Raw genomic sequence first — 14,834 nt, forward strand, 5'->3', positions numbered from 1 at the left:
GCAGAGTTCTAAATAAAATTTTTAAGTCTTGGGCTTCCCTAGTGGCGCAGTGGTTGAGAGTCCGCTTGCCGATGCAGGGGACACGGGTTCGTGCCCCCGTCTGGGAAGATCCCACATGCCACGGAGCGACTGGGCCTGTGAGCCATGGCCGCTGAGCCTGCGCGTCCGGAGCCTGTGCTCCGCAACGGGAGAGGCCACAGCAGTGAGAGGCCTGCGTACCGCAAAAAATTTTTTAAGTCTTAGTCATATAAAGGGAATTATGAGTTGGTCAAAAATTTTGTTTGGGTTTCCCGTAAGATGTTATGGAAAAACCCAAATGAACTTTTTGGACAACCCAATGTAACCATTTGCTGAAATTTTTCCTTTTCTAATGGAAGGAAAGTGGCCACATATCTACCTGGAGAGCCTTTATATATTATTAATTGACAAATATAAGTCAAAAACATCTACCCTTGTTACTGTAAAAAAGCACACAGAAGACTTTTTCAAAAGTGCATGTTTGCACTGAGCAATGATTTTTCTTTTGGTAAAGCTTTCATTAAAATTATATACTATATTTGTGTTACTTCAAAGTGCTTTGGTAAATTCACATTAATCTTTACACAGAAGCTGACATTAGTTTCTGCCATGGTATAAATTGTCATTTCTCATTCTGCCCTTTGAATATCTTTTATTTGCTTTTGCTCAATGGTTTCCTTCATCCCACTTTCCAACTGCCTATTATTTGTGCATCTACCAGATTAAAAAAAAAACTGTGAAAAGCTTCTACTTTTATTTCATTCTAGAATTCTGTTCAGCAGACCTGCAACAAAATTTTTTTTCATTGCTATTTAACAGGAGTTAAAATTCTTTATTTTGCAAGTAAATGAAAAGAAATGCTCATGTTCTTAAGTGTGTATAATCTGATCTCCAGGATTTAGGGTATGATTTATTTCAAAGAAAGCCACCCTTTGAATATCATTTGTTATTTGGAAGAAGTTTTGCTTATCTTTTAAGTAAATGCATTGCAGAGATTTGTGTGACAAATGCCTTCTTTCAACTTTTTTTTATTATTGAGGCAATTACATCTTTGTCAAAGGAGATTGCAGGGGGATAAACAATTTCAGAAGCACAAAACATGTGGTTGGATGGCAGCCTTTCGATCTCTCTTTACCACTAGAGAAAGAAATTTCTCTCTCAGCTTTCTGTAGCACTACACAAGTTTAAGTACTTTTTAAATAGAATAACAAAAGTTTTAAAAAGTAAAAAAATAAAGAAAAATATTCAGAAATTATTTCCCAAACCAGCACCCTAATTTCTATTTAAAACCTCTAAGCTTTTTAAATCCAGGTCAGACACAAGAAGACATTTCACAGTTGCACACTTGGGGGATAAATATTATAGTTGCATCAAATGAATGAGGGTAAATGAAAGAAGAATTGAAGAGTCATTTCTTATTTTTTTCACCTTCTGGATGTAAATAGTATAAGAAGTAGACCCATGCTGACCTGCATTGGAAATTTAAGCATGTAAAAAAGTGACCTCATTCAGTTTACTTCCAAAAGTTTCAATTTGTACAGTTTATTAGCCAGTGAATATTTTCATGTGTATCAAAAAGTTTGTCTGCAGGCAAGAGTAACTGACTAGATCATAGAATGTCTGCTTTGAATTGGAACTAGCTGTCCTGTTTGGGCATCCCATTGCAGTTGAATGATGGAAAGTCACAACTAGAAAGAATTTTAGAAAGTCACTTGGATCAAAGGTCACACATGGATGGCCAGTGGGTCTTCAGCCATATTTTGTTTGCCCAAATAATCTATTAAATTAATTAATTCCAACATTCCACATAAAATTAAGAATTTATGGCTTATTTAGGGGAAAAAAGGGGGATACCAAGTCTGAATCCTTGGGTGCTGGTAGATGAGAATTAGCAGTTGTTCCCATTAGTCAGGGCATATTCTTTTTAGTTTGCCAGATTCTCTACCAGTCTTTATTGTCTCACTTCTGGGACTACTTCACTTATTTATATTTCTTACCTGACGTCTATAGACTTTTGAGTTACGAACCTATGTTTTAAATCCATGCTCTCATTTTTTTTTTTTTGCTTTTTAAATTTTTTTTTAATCTAAAATACTGTAAAATCACATAATATGATTCAGAAGGCAAAGTGTCATCAGGAGCAAAATAATAAATCCAGTGCTCTTTCACTGTAAATATTTATTATTCTCTTACTTCTAAAGCTTAAAAATATGAAATTTATTGTTAATTTGATGAATGCTCCCTATCGTGAAATTGTTTAGATGCCACACACACACAGTTCTCATTGCTCCCTCATCTTAGTGATTGTAGACTCAATGAAGATTTGTGTCTCTGTGATAAGTTTGCACAGGCTACATTACCTGCATAAAGGAAAAAGGACTTATGAATATCATTGTATATAATAGGTACTGTTTGAAAACTTAAACATGCCCTCATTTTGCAGATGAAAAAAGTGACATAGAAACAGGTTGATTTATCTGAACTCTGCTTCTGTCTCTGAAAGAGCCCCAAGTAGAACTCAGGTCTCAAGTGCTCTCTCTTCTGTTGTTTTTAGATGGCACCAAGGAAGCAGCTTGCTCATTCTTTACCTCTTAGGGTCAGTTTTGGGGTGCAGAAGAGATTTTACAAAAAGAATATATAGTCAATTCTCTTGCTGCACAATTGTTTCCAAATAACTGACAGATGAATGAATGGAATAAGATTAAAAACAAATGAACAAAAATAACAAAGGAAATAGATGAGGGAGGAATAACCAAAGATAATAATAGTAACTGCCATTTCCCGAAGATTTGATATATGCCAAGCCTTATTTAAAATTCTTTATAATGTATCAATTAATCCTCCCAACAGCCCTACTATCATTGTCACCATTTTTCAGATGAGGAAATCTAGGGGCAGAGAGGTTAAGCAACTTGCCCAAAGTTGCACAGCTGCTAGAGGGTGGAGAGAAGATTTGAACAGAGCAGTCAGGCCCTGACCACCACACTGTTCTGCTTCTGTGCACACATCTGTGTTTACCCCCCCTGGTGCTTCTTCCTACTGCTTTCTCTTCTCCTTGCCCCACCACACCTAACTTCTCTCAAGAATATTTATGTTGGAATCCCCAGCTGGCCTCTCTAAGTCATGCCAGAAACCACCTAAACCCCCGTCATCTCCTGTTTAACCCTGCCACAGGCATACTATCGACTCCTTTTATTCCTATTTTATGGAAATTTTGGTAATTTTGAACCACAGCTACACTGCTCCTCATAGATCTTGTCATATTCAGGCATCTCTAAAACTCTCCTGATCTGTAAATCACAGGATGCTTCTTGCCACGCTCACTTCTATCTGTTATGCTTGGGTAATTTGACGAAAATTCAGGGATTTATTTGAGATTACACTAGCATTTTGTCTAATAGATTCAAAGATTTTTGAAGATTTCTTTTTTTCACTTATGATGATATTAATTAGGCCATGGCTGACTCCTTCACTCCAATCTTGGAATATGAAGTGGACAGGCTGACTGATAGAATTCAGTTCCTGTTAGATTAAAAATTTTGTACAGCATTACCGGGTTCATGAATTTAGATGATACATTTGTATTAAGTGACCTAGCAGCTGGAGTTCTCCAAGTAATATGGGCGGATGTGCTTATAATATTGATTATACGTTTGACTTCCCAGGAGGGGTGGGTAAGAGCATTAATCAAAGGACAGTTTAATAAACTCCTTGGGAGAAGGGTTATGGTTTCATTATTTAAAAATTCAGTTAAGACAGCTGTAGCTGAACTTTTACAGACACTAATCCAAATGGATCATCTGGCAAAGGCAGGAAATTATTCCTCGTATTTTACAACTAATATGCCAATTTATTAATTTTCAAGTTCACATAAATCCCACTGAGCTCAGTTTCAGCTAAGGACTGATTTGCAGAATAACACCTCATGAAAGTCAGGTTTTAATTTGAGCTGTGGTAGCTCAATTTACAAGAGGATAATTGCATATCATTTTCTGCAAACAAGAAGCTTTTTGACTTTAATAAAACATAAAAGCCGCATATTTTTACATATAAGGAAAAAGCCAAAAAAACTAGAGAAGTTTAAATCACATAACACGTAAACAAATATTTCAACCTACAATTAATCTATATTGAATTTCCCTCTATTTTTCTATTAGATGTATTTGAATGCTCAGCTTCTTTCCCTTTCCAAATCTCAAGTGGAAAATGGATGTAAGTTTAATTAATAAGTATTTCTAGAAATATGGAAATGAAGGCCAATTTGATTTCTCATGTTGGAAATATTGCTTTTTATCACTTATGCCATGCACTTTAAAATCAATTATGTTGGAATTTTGTTATTCTTTAAAAAAATAGAATTGTTTCCAAGATGAGAGTATTGCATGGGATTATATCATACCCTGAGACCTGAAGTCAAATCAGGGTTAGAATGCACATAATTTTTGCCTGGTTCAAAGGGAATAGATAAATATGCCTGATGCATGGAAGTCCCAGAAGGCAAATCTCTTTCCTCCCAGGTTTATGTCGAATGTTGCTTGTCACTGACAGAGCCATTCGGGATTATTTCTGTTGTGGAAACCTTGAAAGGTTTCAAAGTCTCAAAGGTGTTAGCAGAAAAACCATTTGGAGCTTTTCTGACAGTACTTTAGGGCAATAGTCAACCTCCGAGTGGCAAGAGTCAAGGTTATTTCCCAAGTGATTTACTAAGTATCTATATGTGTAAATGATGAATCCTTCTATAACAGATTACATTCAAGGTTTTCCCTTCAATAATGTACTACTCACTTGCATCCCAATAGGTTTCTTGAGAGGAAAAGGAAAACAAAGAGGTATGGGGAATGCACACAAGCACTTATGGAAGTGTGTTCTGGATGCGAATGTCATCCATTGTCAATGTGTCAGTGGGAAATGGGTTGAGAACTAGTACTGTCAGGTGTGACTTGAAGTCCTTGTGTTCTGTGCTTCCCGCCAAAAACATGGCTGTGTTTGATATGGCATCTGGTACATTTCTCTTCATGTCTTGATGTCAGCTGTGAAAGGGTGGTACCTTCTCCATGGTACTCTAGGTGTGTAGCTGTATCATGATATGAAGGGAAGGAACTATGGCCATAAACAGAGATAGAAAGCCAGTCCTTCTGCTCTTGTTCTTTGCTTTATCTAAGAATACAGAGGACATCTGGACTAGGTTAATGGAAGAAAAAAGAAACAGAAGTGGTCTATGGAGAAATACAGTCTCAATCAGATCAGTTGGGCTTTGGGCAAGAGTATGATGACAAAGACTCACTGTGAATCTCTGTGAACATCCACAGACATGGAAGAGAGGCCCCTGCTCTGGCATAAGCACAATATACTATTTCGTCAGTTTATTACAGGCCTTGACTCTTTTTAAAAATGGTTCAATCTTGAAAATGTTCACTCCTTTTCAAATAAAGCAGTTTGCTAAGTGACTGAAAAGGATGTTGGTTTCCCTCTCTTTATTATAGAGCAAAAGTCGATCTGTTATTATTGCCTATACTGGGACAATTAAAATTTAAAAGAATATTTCGGAATGTAGAATAAATTGACAAAATTTTAGTCTTAGATTTTTAATGGTGTCCAGGGATGTTCTACTTCTAGATTTTCATTTTTAGAGTGGAGGAAGGTAAGGCTCAGAAAGGTGAAAAAAATGCCCAAGACCTTACAGTTAGTCTGAGCTTGAAACTCAAGCTCCGCTTACCCTAGGCAAATACACTCTCTTCCTTCCATTGTCCTGCTTTTCACGTTTAACACAATTTAATGGTGCTAAAACTTTATTAATATTTACACATGAAGTTCCAAATTAATAAATTTAATTAGTGAGCAAATGCTAATATATGTTTGAATTTTGTTGTCAGAACAAAGGCAGACTCTATTCAGATTTTTTTTATTTTGACATATTTATTGGAGTATAATTGCCTTACAATGGTGTGTTAGTTGCTGCTTTATAACAAAGTGAATCAGCTATCCATATACATATATCCCCATAACTCCTCCCTCTTGCATCTCCCTTGCACCTTCCCTATTCCACCCCTCTAGGTGGTCACAAAGCACCAAGCTGATCTCCCTGTGCTGGGTGGCTGCTTCCCACTAGCTATCTATTTTACATTTGGTAGTGTACATTTGTCCATGCCACTCAATCACTTCGTCCCAGCTTACCCTTCCCCCTCCCAGTGTTCTCAAGTCCATTCTCTATGTCTACATATGTATTCCTGTCCTGGCCCTATGTTCTTCAGAACGACTTTTTTATTTAGATTCCATATATATGTGTTAGCATACAGTACTTGTTTTCTCTTTCTGACTTGCTTCACTCTGTATGACAGACTCTAGGTTCATTAACCTCACTATAAATAACACAATTTCCTTTCTTTTCATGGCCGAGTAATATTCCATTGCTTATATGTGCCACATCTTCTTTATCCATTTGTCTGTTGATGGACACTTAGATTGCTTCCATGTCCTGGCTATTGTAAATAGTGCTTCAATGATATTGGGGTACATAACTCTTTTTGAATTATGGTTTTCTCAGGGTATATGGGCAGTAGTGGGAGTGCTGGGTCATATGGTAGTTCTATTTGTAGTTTTTTAAGGAACCTCCATACTGTTCTCCATAGTGGCTGTATCAATTTACATTCCCACCAAGAGTGCAAGATGGTTCCCTTTTCTCCACACCCTCTCCAGCATTTATACTTTGTCAATTTTTTAATGATAACCATTCTGAACTGGTATGAGGGGATACCTCATTGAAGTTTTGATTTGTATTTCTCTAATGATTAATGATGTTGAGCATTCTTTCATATGTTTGTTGGCTATCTGTGTATCTTCTTTGGAGAAATGTCTATTTAGGTCTTCTGCCCATTTTTGGATTGGGTTGTTTGTTTTTTTTGATATTGAGCTGCATGAGCTGCTTGTATATTTTGGAGATTAATCCTTTGTCAGTTGCTTCATTTGCAAATATTTTCTCCCATTCTCAGGGTTGTCTTTTCATCTTGTTTATGGTTTCCTTTGCTGTGTAAAAGCTTTTAAGAGTCATTAGGTCCTATTTATTTATTTATGTTTTTAGTTCCATTTCTCTAGGAGGTTGGTCAAAAATGATATTGCTGGGATATATGCCATAGAGTGTTCTGTCTATGTTTTCCTCTAAGAATTTTATAGTGTCTGGCCTTACCTTTAGGTCTTTAATCCATTTTGAGTTTATTTTTGTGTATGGTGTTAGGGAGTGTTCTAATTTCTTTCTTTTACATGTAGCTGTCCAGTTTTCCCAGCACTACTTATTGAAGAGGCTGTCTTTTCTCCACTATATATTCCTGCCTCCTTTATCAGAAATAAGGTAACCATATATGCATGGGTTTACCTCTGGGCTTTCTATCCTGTTCCATTGATCTACATTTCTGTTTTTGTGCGAGTACCATACTGTCTTGATTTCTGTAGCTTTGTAGTATAGTCTGAAGTCAGGGAGTCTAATTCCTCCAGCTTTGTATTTCTTTCTCAAGATTGCTTTGGCTATTCAGGGTCTTTTTAGTTTCTATATAAATAGTGAAATTTTTGTTCTAGTTCTGTGAAAAATGCCATTGGTAGTTTGATAGTGATTGCATTGAATTTGTAGATTGCTTTAGGTAGTATAGTCATTTTTATAATGTTGAGTCTTCCAATCCAAGAACATGGTATATTTCTTCATCTGATTGTATCATCTTTAATTTCTTTCATCAGTGTCTTATAGTTTTCTGCATACCGGTCTTTTGTCTCCCTAGATAGGTTTTTTTCCTAGGTATTTTATTCTTTTTGTTGCAATGGTAAATGGGAGTGTTTCCTTAATGTCTCTTTCAGATTTTTTGTCATTTGTTTAGGAATGCAAGAGATTTCTGTGCACTAATTCTGTATCCTGCTACCTTACCAAATTCATTGATTAGCTCTAGAAGTTTTCTGGTAGCATCTTTAGGATTCTCTATGTATAGTTTCATGTCATCTGCAAACAGTGACAGCTGTACTTCTTCTTTTCCGATTTGTATTCCTTTGATTTCTTTTTCTTCTCAGATTGCTGTGGCTAAAATATCCTAAACTATGTTGAATAATAGTAGTGAGAGTGGACAACCTTGTCTTGTTCCTGATCTTAGTTGAAATGTTTTCAGTTTTACACCATTGAGAACGATGCTGGCTGTGAGTTTGTGATATATGGCCTTTATTATGTTGAGGTAAGTTCCCTCTATGCCTATTTTCTGGAGAGTTTTATCATAAGTGGGTGTTGAATTTTGTCAAAAGTTTTTCTGTATCTATTGAGATGATCATAGGGATTTTATCCTTCAATTTGTTAATATGGTGTATCACATTGGTTGATTTGTTTATATTGAAGAATCCTTGCATTCCTGGGACAAACCCCACTTGATCATGGTGTGTGATATTTAATGTGATTTTGGACTCTGTTTGCTAGTATTTTGTTGAGGTTTTTTGCCTCCATATTCATCAGTGATATTGGTCTGTAGTTTTCTTTTTTGTGACATCTTTGTCTGGTTTTGGTATCAGAGTGATGGTGGCATCGTAGAATGAGTTCGGGAGTGTTCTTCTGTCTGCTATATCGTAGAAGAGTTTGAGAAGGATAGGTGTTAGTTCTCCTTTAAGTGTTTAATAGAATTCGCCTGTGAAGCCATCTGGTTCTGGGTTTTTGGTTTTTGGAAGATTTTTAAACACAGTCTCAATTTCCATGCTTTTGATTGGTCTGTTTATATTTTCTGTTTCTTCCTGGTTCAGTCTTGGAAGGTTGTGCTTTTCTAAGAATTTGTCTATTTCTTCCAGGTTGTCCATTTTATTGGCATAGCGTTGCTTGTAGTAATCTCTCATGATCCTTTGTATTTCTGTAGTGTCAGTTGTTACTTCTCCTTTTTCATTTCTAATTCTATTGATTTGTCTTCTCCCTTTTTTTCTTGATGAGTCTGACTAATGGTTTATCAATTTTGTTTATCTTCTCAAAGAACCAGCTTTTACTTTTATTGATCTTTGCTATTGTTTCCTTTATTTCTTTTTCATTTATTTCTGATCTGATCTTTATGATTTCTTTCCTTTTGCTAACTTTGGGGGTTTTTTGTTCTTCTTTCTCTAATTGCTTTAGGTATAAGATTAGGTTGTTTATTTGAGATATTTCTTGTTTCTTGGGGTAGGATTCTACTGCTCTAAAGTTCCATCTTAGAACTACTTTTGCCACCTCCCATAGGTTTTGGGTTATTGTGTTTTCATTTTCCTATGTTTCTAGGTATTTTTTGATTTCCTCTTTGATTTCTTCAGTGATCTCTTGATTATTTGTTTGTGTATTGATTAACCTCTGTGTGTTTGTATTTTTTACAGATTTTTTCCTGTAATTGACATCTAGTTTCATAGCATTGTGGTCAGAAAAGATACTTGGTACAATTTCAATTTTCTTATATTTACTGAGGCTTGATTTGTGACCCAGGATATGATCTGACCTGGAGACTGTGCCATGAGCACTTGAGAAGAAAGTGTATTCTGTTTTTTTGGATGGAATGTCCTATAAATATAAATTAATTCCATCTTGTTTAATGTATAATTTAAAGCTTGTGTTTCCTTATTTATTTTCATTTTGGATGATCTGTCCATTGGTGAATGTGGGGTGTTATAGTCCCCTACTATGATTGTGTTACTGTTGATTTCCCCTTTTATGGCATTTGCCTGATGTTTTGAGGTGCTCTTATGTTGGGTGAATAAATATTTACAATTGTTATATCTCCTTGGATTGATCCCTTGATCATTATGTAGTGTCCTTCTTTGTCTCTTTTAATAGCCTTTATTTTAAAATCTATTTTGTCTGATATGAGAATTGCTCCTCCAGCTTTCTTTTGATTTCCATTTGCATGGAATATCTTTTTTCATCCCCTCACTTTTAGTCTGTATGTGTCCTTGGTCTGAAGTGTGTCTCTAGTAGACAGAATATAATATGGGTCTTGTTTCTGTAACCATTCAGACAGTGTATGTCTTTTGGTTGCAGTATTCAATCCATTTACTTTTAAGGTAGTTATCGATATGTATGTTCCTATTACCATTTTCTTAATTGATTTGGGTTTGTTATCGTAGATGTTTTCCTTCTCTTTTGTTTCCTGCCTCGAGAAGTTCCTTTAGCATTTGTTGTTAAGCTGCTTTGGTGATGCTGAATTCTCCTAGCTTTTTCTTGTCTGTAAAGTTTTTAATTTCTCCATTGAATCTGAATGAGGTAGGTAGAGTAATCTGGGTTGTAGGTTTTTCCCTTTCATTACTTTAAATATGTCCTGCCACTCCTTTCTGGTTTGCAGAGTTTCTGCTGAAAGATCAGCTTTTAACCTTATGTGGATTCCCTTGTATGTTATTTTTTTTTCCTTGTTGCTTAAATTTTTTTTTGTATTTAATTTTTGATAGTTTGATTAGTATGTGTCTTGGCATGTTTCTCCTTGGATTTATCCTCTATGGGACTCTCTGCGCTTTCTGGACTTGATTGAATCTTTCCTTTCCCATATTAGGGAAATTTTCAACTATAATCTCTTTAAATATTTTCTCAGTCCCTTTCTTTTTCTCTTCTTCTTCTGGGACCCCTATAATTCGAATGTTGTTGTGTTTAATCCTGTTCCAGAAGTCTCTGAGACTGTCCTCAATTATTTTCATTCTTTTTTGTTTATTTTGCTCTGCAGTAGTGATTTCCACTATTTTATCTTCCAGGTCACTTATCAGTTCAGCTGCCTCAGTTATTCTGCTATTGATTCCTTCTAGAAAATTTTTAATTTCATTTATTGTGTTGCTCATCATTGTTTGTTTGTTCTTTAGTTCTTCTTGCTCCTTGTTAATCATTTCTTGTATTTTCTCCTTCTTATTTCCAAGAATTTGGATCATCTTTACTATCATTAGTCTGAATTCTTTTTCAGGTAGACTGTCTATGTCCTCTTCATTTGGTTCGTCTGTTGGGTTTTTACCTTGCTCCTTCATTTGCTGTGTGTTTCTCTGTCTTCTCATTTTGCTTAACTTACTGTGTTTGTGGTCTTCTTTTTGCAGGCTGCTGGTTCATAGTTTCCGTTGTTTTTGATGTCTGTCCTCAGTGGCTAAGGTTGGTTCAGTGGGTTGTGTAGGCTTCCATGGGGGAGGGGCCTAGTGCCTGTGTTCTGGAGGATGAGGCTGGATCTTGTCTTTCTGGTGGGCAGGACTGCATCTGCTGGTGTGTTTTGGGTTGTCTGTGACCTTATTATGATTTTAGGCTGCCTCTCTGGTAATGGGTGGGGTTGTGTTCCTGTCTTGCTTGTTGTTTGGCATAGGGTGTCCAGGACTATAGCTTGCTAGTTGGTGAGTAGAGCTGGGTCTTAGTGTTGAGATAGAGATCTCTGGGAGATCTTTGGGTGTTTGATATTACATGGAGCCTGGAGCTCACTGGTGGACCAATGTTTTTCACTCATCTTTCCCACTTCAGAGGCACAGACCTGATACCTGGCCAGAGCACCAAGACCTTGTCAGCCACATGGCTCAGAAAAAAAAACAAAGAATGAAAAAATAATAGAATAAAAGTTATTAAAATAAAAAAAAATATTAAAAATAAAAAGAAATTAAAAAGTAATTTAAAAAAAGAAAGGAAGAAAGAAGAGACCCACCAATTCAAGAAAACAAATCCACCAATGATAACAAGTGCTAAAAACTATACTAAATGGAAAACAAAACAAAACAAAAGAAAATGAAGAAACAGAACTCTAGGACAGATGGTAAAAGCAAAGCTATACAGACAAAATCACACCAAGAAACATACACATACACACTCACAAAAAGAGAAAAAGGAAAAAAAATAATATATATATATATAGTTGTTCCCAAAGTCCACCGCTTCAATTTTGAGATAATTGTTTATTCAGGTATTCCAGAGATGCAGGGTACATCAAGTTGATTGTGGAGATTTAATCCGCTGCTCCTGAGGCTTCTGGGAGAGATTTCCCTTTCTCTTCTTTGTTCGCACAGCTCCTGGGGTTCAGCTTTGGATTTGGTCCCGCCTCTGCATGTGGGTCACCTGAGGGCATCTCTTCTTCGCTCAGACAGGACAGGGTTAAAGTTGCAGATGATTAGGGGGCTCTGGCTCACTCAGGCTGGGGGAGGGAGGGGTATGGAATGCGGGGAGAGGCTGTGGCGGCAGAGGGTGGCGTGACGTTGCAACAGCGTGAGGTCCGCTGTGTGTTCTCCAGGGGAAGTTGTCCCTGGATCATGGGACCCTGGCAGTAGCAGGCTGCACTGGCTCCCAGGAGGAGAGGTGTGTATAGTGACCTGTGCTTGCACACAGGCTTCTTGGTGGCTGCAGCAGCAGCCTTAGTGTTTCATGCCCGTCTCTGGCGTCCGTGCTGATAGCCGCGTCTTGTGCCTGTTTCTGGAGCTCGTTTAGGCAGGTGGTGCTCTGAATCCCCTCTGCTTGTGCACCCCGAAACAATGGTCTTGTTGCCTCTTAGGCAGGTCCAGACTTTTTTCTGGACTCCTTCCTGGCTAGCTGTGGCACATTAGTCCCATTCAGGCTGTGTTCATGCAGCCAACCCCAGTCCTCTCCCTGGGATCTGACCTCTGAAGCCCAAGCCTCAGCACCCTGCCCTCACCTGACCCAGCCAGCTGGTGAGCAGAGAAGTCTCTTGGGCTGGTGAGTGCCAGTCGACACTGATCCTCTATGTGGGAATCTATCTGCTTTGCCCTCTGCATCGCTATTGCTGTGCTCTCCTGTGTGGCTCTGCAGATTCCCCCCACCACCCCCACCATCTCTGCCAGTGAAGAGGCTTCCTGTTGTGTGGAAACTTTTCCTCTTTCACAGCTCCCTCCCAGAGGTGAAGGTCCAATCCCTATTCTTTTGTCTTTGTTTTTTTCTTTTGCCCTACCCAAATTACTTGGGAGTTTCTTGCCTTTGGGAGGTCTGAGGTCTTCTGCCAGTATTCAGTAGGTGTTCTGTAGGAGTTGTTCCACATGTAGATGTATTTCTGATGCATTTGTGGGGAGGAAGGCGATCTCCACGTCTCACTTCTCCTCCATCTTGAAGCTCCTCCCTCTATTTGGATTTAATTTGCCTGGTATCTTTCATATTTCAGTCCACCAAAGTAAATGAAGTGTTACTGTGAAATATGTTACAGCAACAAACTCGGTGTCTTTGAAAGAAAATATGCATATTTCCTATCTAGCTGGAAAGAGAAATCTCTAAAAGCAAGCCATTTCAAATTTAAGAAAACACAGTATAAATAACCCATGGTGGCTGCTATAATTTAATTTTAAAGCAAAGGTTGACAAGGAACGTACAAATCTGGATTTCTTAAAGGCAACACTGGTGTTACCATACGAAGCACGTACACACCTGTCCAATTCATCTCGTGTGACATTTGGGACCATGCACTTTATAGTTAGGTTAAATAAATTAAAACCACAAGAATATGCACTTCCTGAATAAGACGTAGTTCAAAACAGATATCAGAGTAACAAATGATGTAAAATATTATTATTATATATACACTAACATAATACAATAATGAAATTATTGTTAAAGACACTCCTGATGAGAAGGTATAGGGTAGTGATTAAAAGCATTAGCTTTGGAGTCATACAGACCTGTGTTCAAATTCCAGACCTGTCACTTACTACAGTTACTTATAACTTTTGTTATTTACTGGGTTGATTTGAGCATGTTACTTAGCCTCTCTGAGTCTCAGTTTCCTGCAAAATAGATTGCAGCTTGAGATTCCTACCTCATATTTGATTGTAAGAGTTAATATAAGTAATGTGGAGACTGGCTATACTATCTGAAAAAACATCAGAAACTTGAGATGCTAAGTGCATGAATATCTCATCAGAATACCTATGGTTCCTTATTATTACTTGATTCTTCACTTTCCTGTTCATTCTTATACTAGGAAAAATTTTCTACTTCTGCTTCAAAATTTGGCTCTATGTCATAAAATACAAGGCAGCTAGTGCTGAAAAACTACATCTTACATAAATTAGACACTACCTTTGTGCTTCAGTATTCAAACAACCTTACTTATTTCCCCCACCATGAATTCCCCATACCAAAAAGATTGGTAATTCTCTTAAGCTAGTCAAGTCACACATGTGGGCACAAAGGAAGTAAAAGGGTCAGTTTATGAGAAAACAATAATTATTTGGAAGGTCAAATGTGTGCTGCCTTTGGTGTAACATTAGCTCAGTCTTCTATCAGGTTTAGGGACTATAAGGCATTTTACTTACTTGCAGAGCCAATTGAAATTGTGCACTTGAATTGAAGAAGGACTGTGCAGAAAAGCTAACTTTAGGGAGTTAGCTCTATCAAGCTTTCTCTCACTCAGAAAATACATTTTTGTATTAAAATTTGAAAGAACCAAGGATTTTGATGTAGGAAACTGAGTTTGTCCTCTAGCACTACCACCTGTTGACTGTAACCATGAATAAGTCTCAGATTTACAGTTTACTGATCTGTAAAATGGGTTTCCTGCCTAGGTCCTGCCTACCTAGTATGTTTATACTGAGAATTAAATGAGGTTATACATATGAAGACAGCTTGCTATAGACAAATCAAGGATTTAATGATTGAAAGTACTGGGTTTAATTCTCAATTAGAAACTATTTAACTTTTTTTAACAAGTTCCTTAACTTTTCTGGACTTCAATTTCTCTTTCTCTACAATGGGGATAATAAAGCCTATTAGACAAGATTGTTGTGAGGATTTAATAATACCATGTGTGAAAAGCTTCAAACAAAAAATCCTGTCTGATACTTATCAGTCAGCTGTTTTGTGTATGAGGTTAGTAATAAATAGTTATTGGAGTCTTTAT

General features: G+C 37.1%; 1 protein-coding gene across 3 annotated transcripts in view; it reads right to left on the reverse strand.

The window, feature by feature from the left end:
- The window catches only part of CNTN5 (contactin 5), a gene marked incomplete at both ends in the record, with an annotated part of 797,505 nt that overhangs the window by 34,922 nt on the left and 747,749 nt on the right, over positions 1 to 14,834 (reverse strand). The gene's annotated exons all lie outside the window — the stretch shown is intronic.

This window comes from Leucopleurus acutus, assembly GCF_964270905.1.
Source record: "Leucopleurus acutus genome assembly, chromosome: 8".
Taxonomy (NCBI): Eukaryota; Metazoa; Chordata; class Mammalia; order Artiodactyla; family Delphinidae; genus Leucopleurus; species Leucopleurus acutus.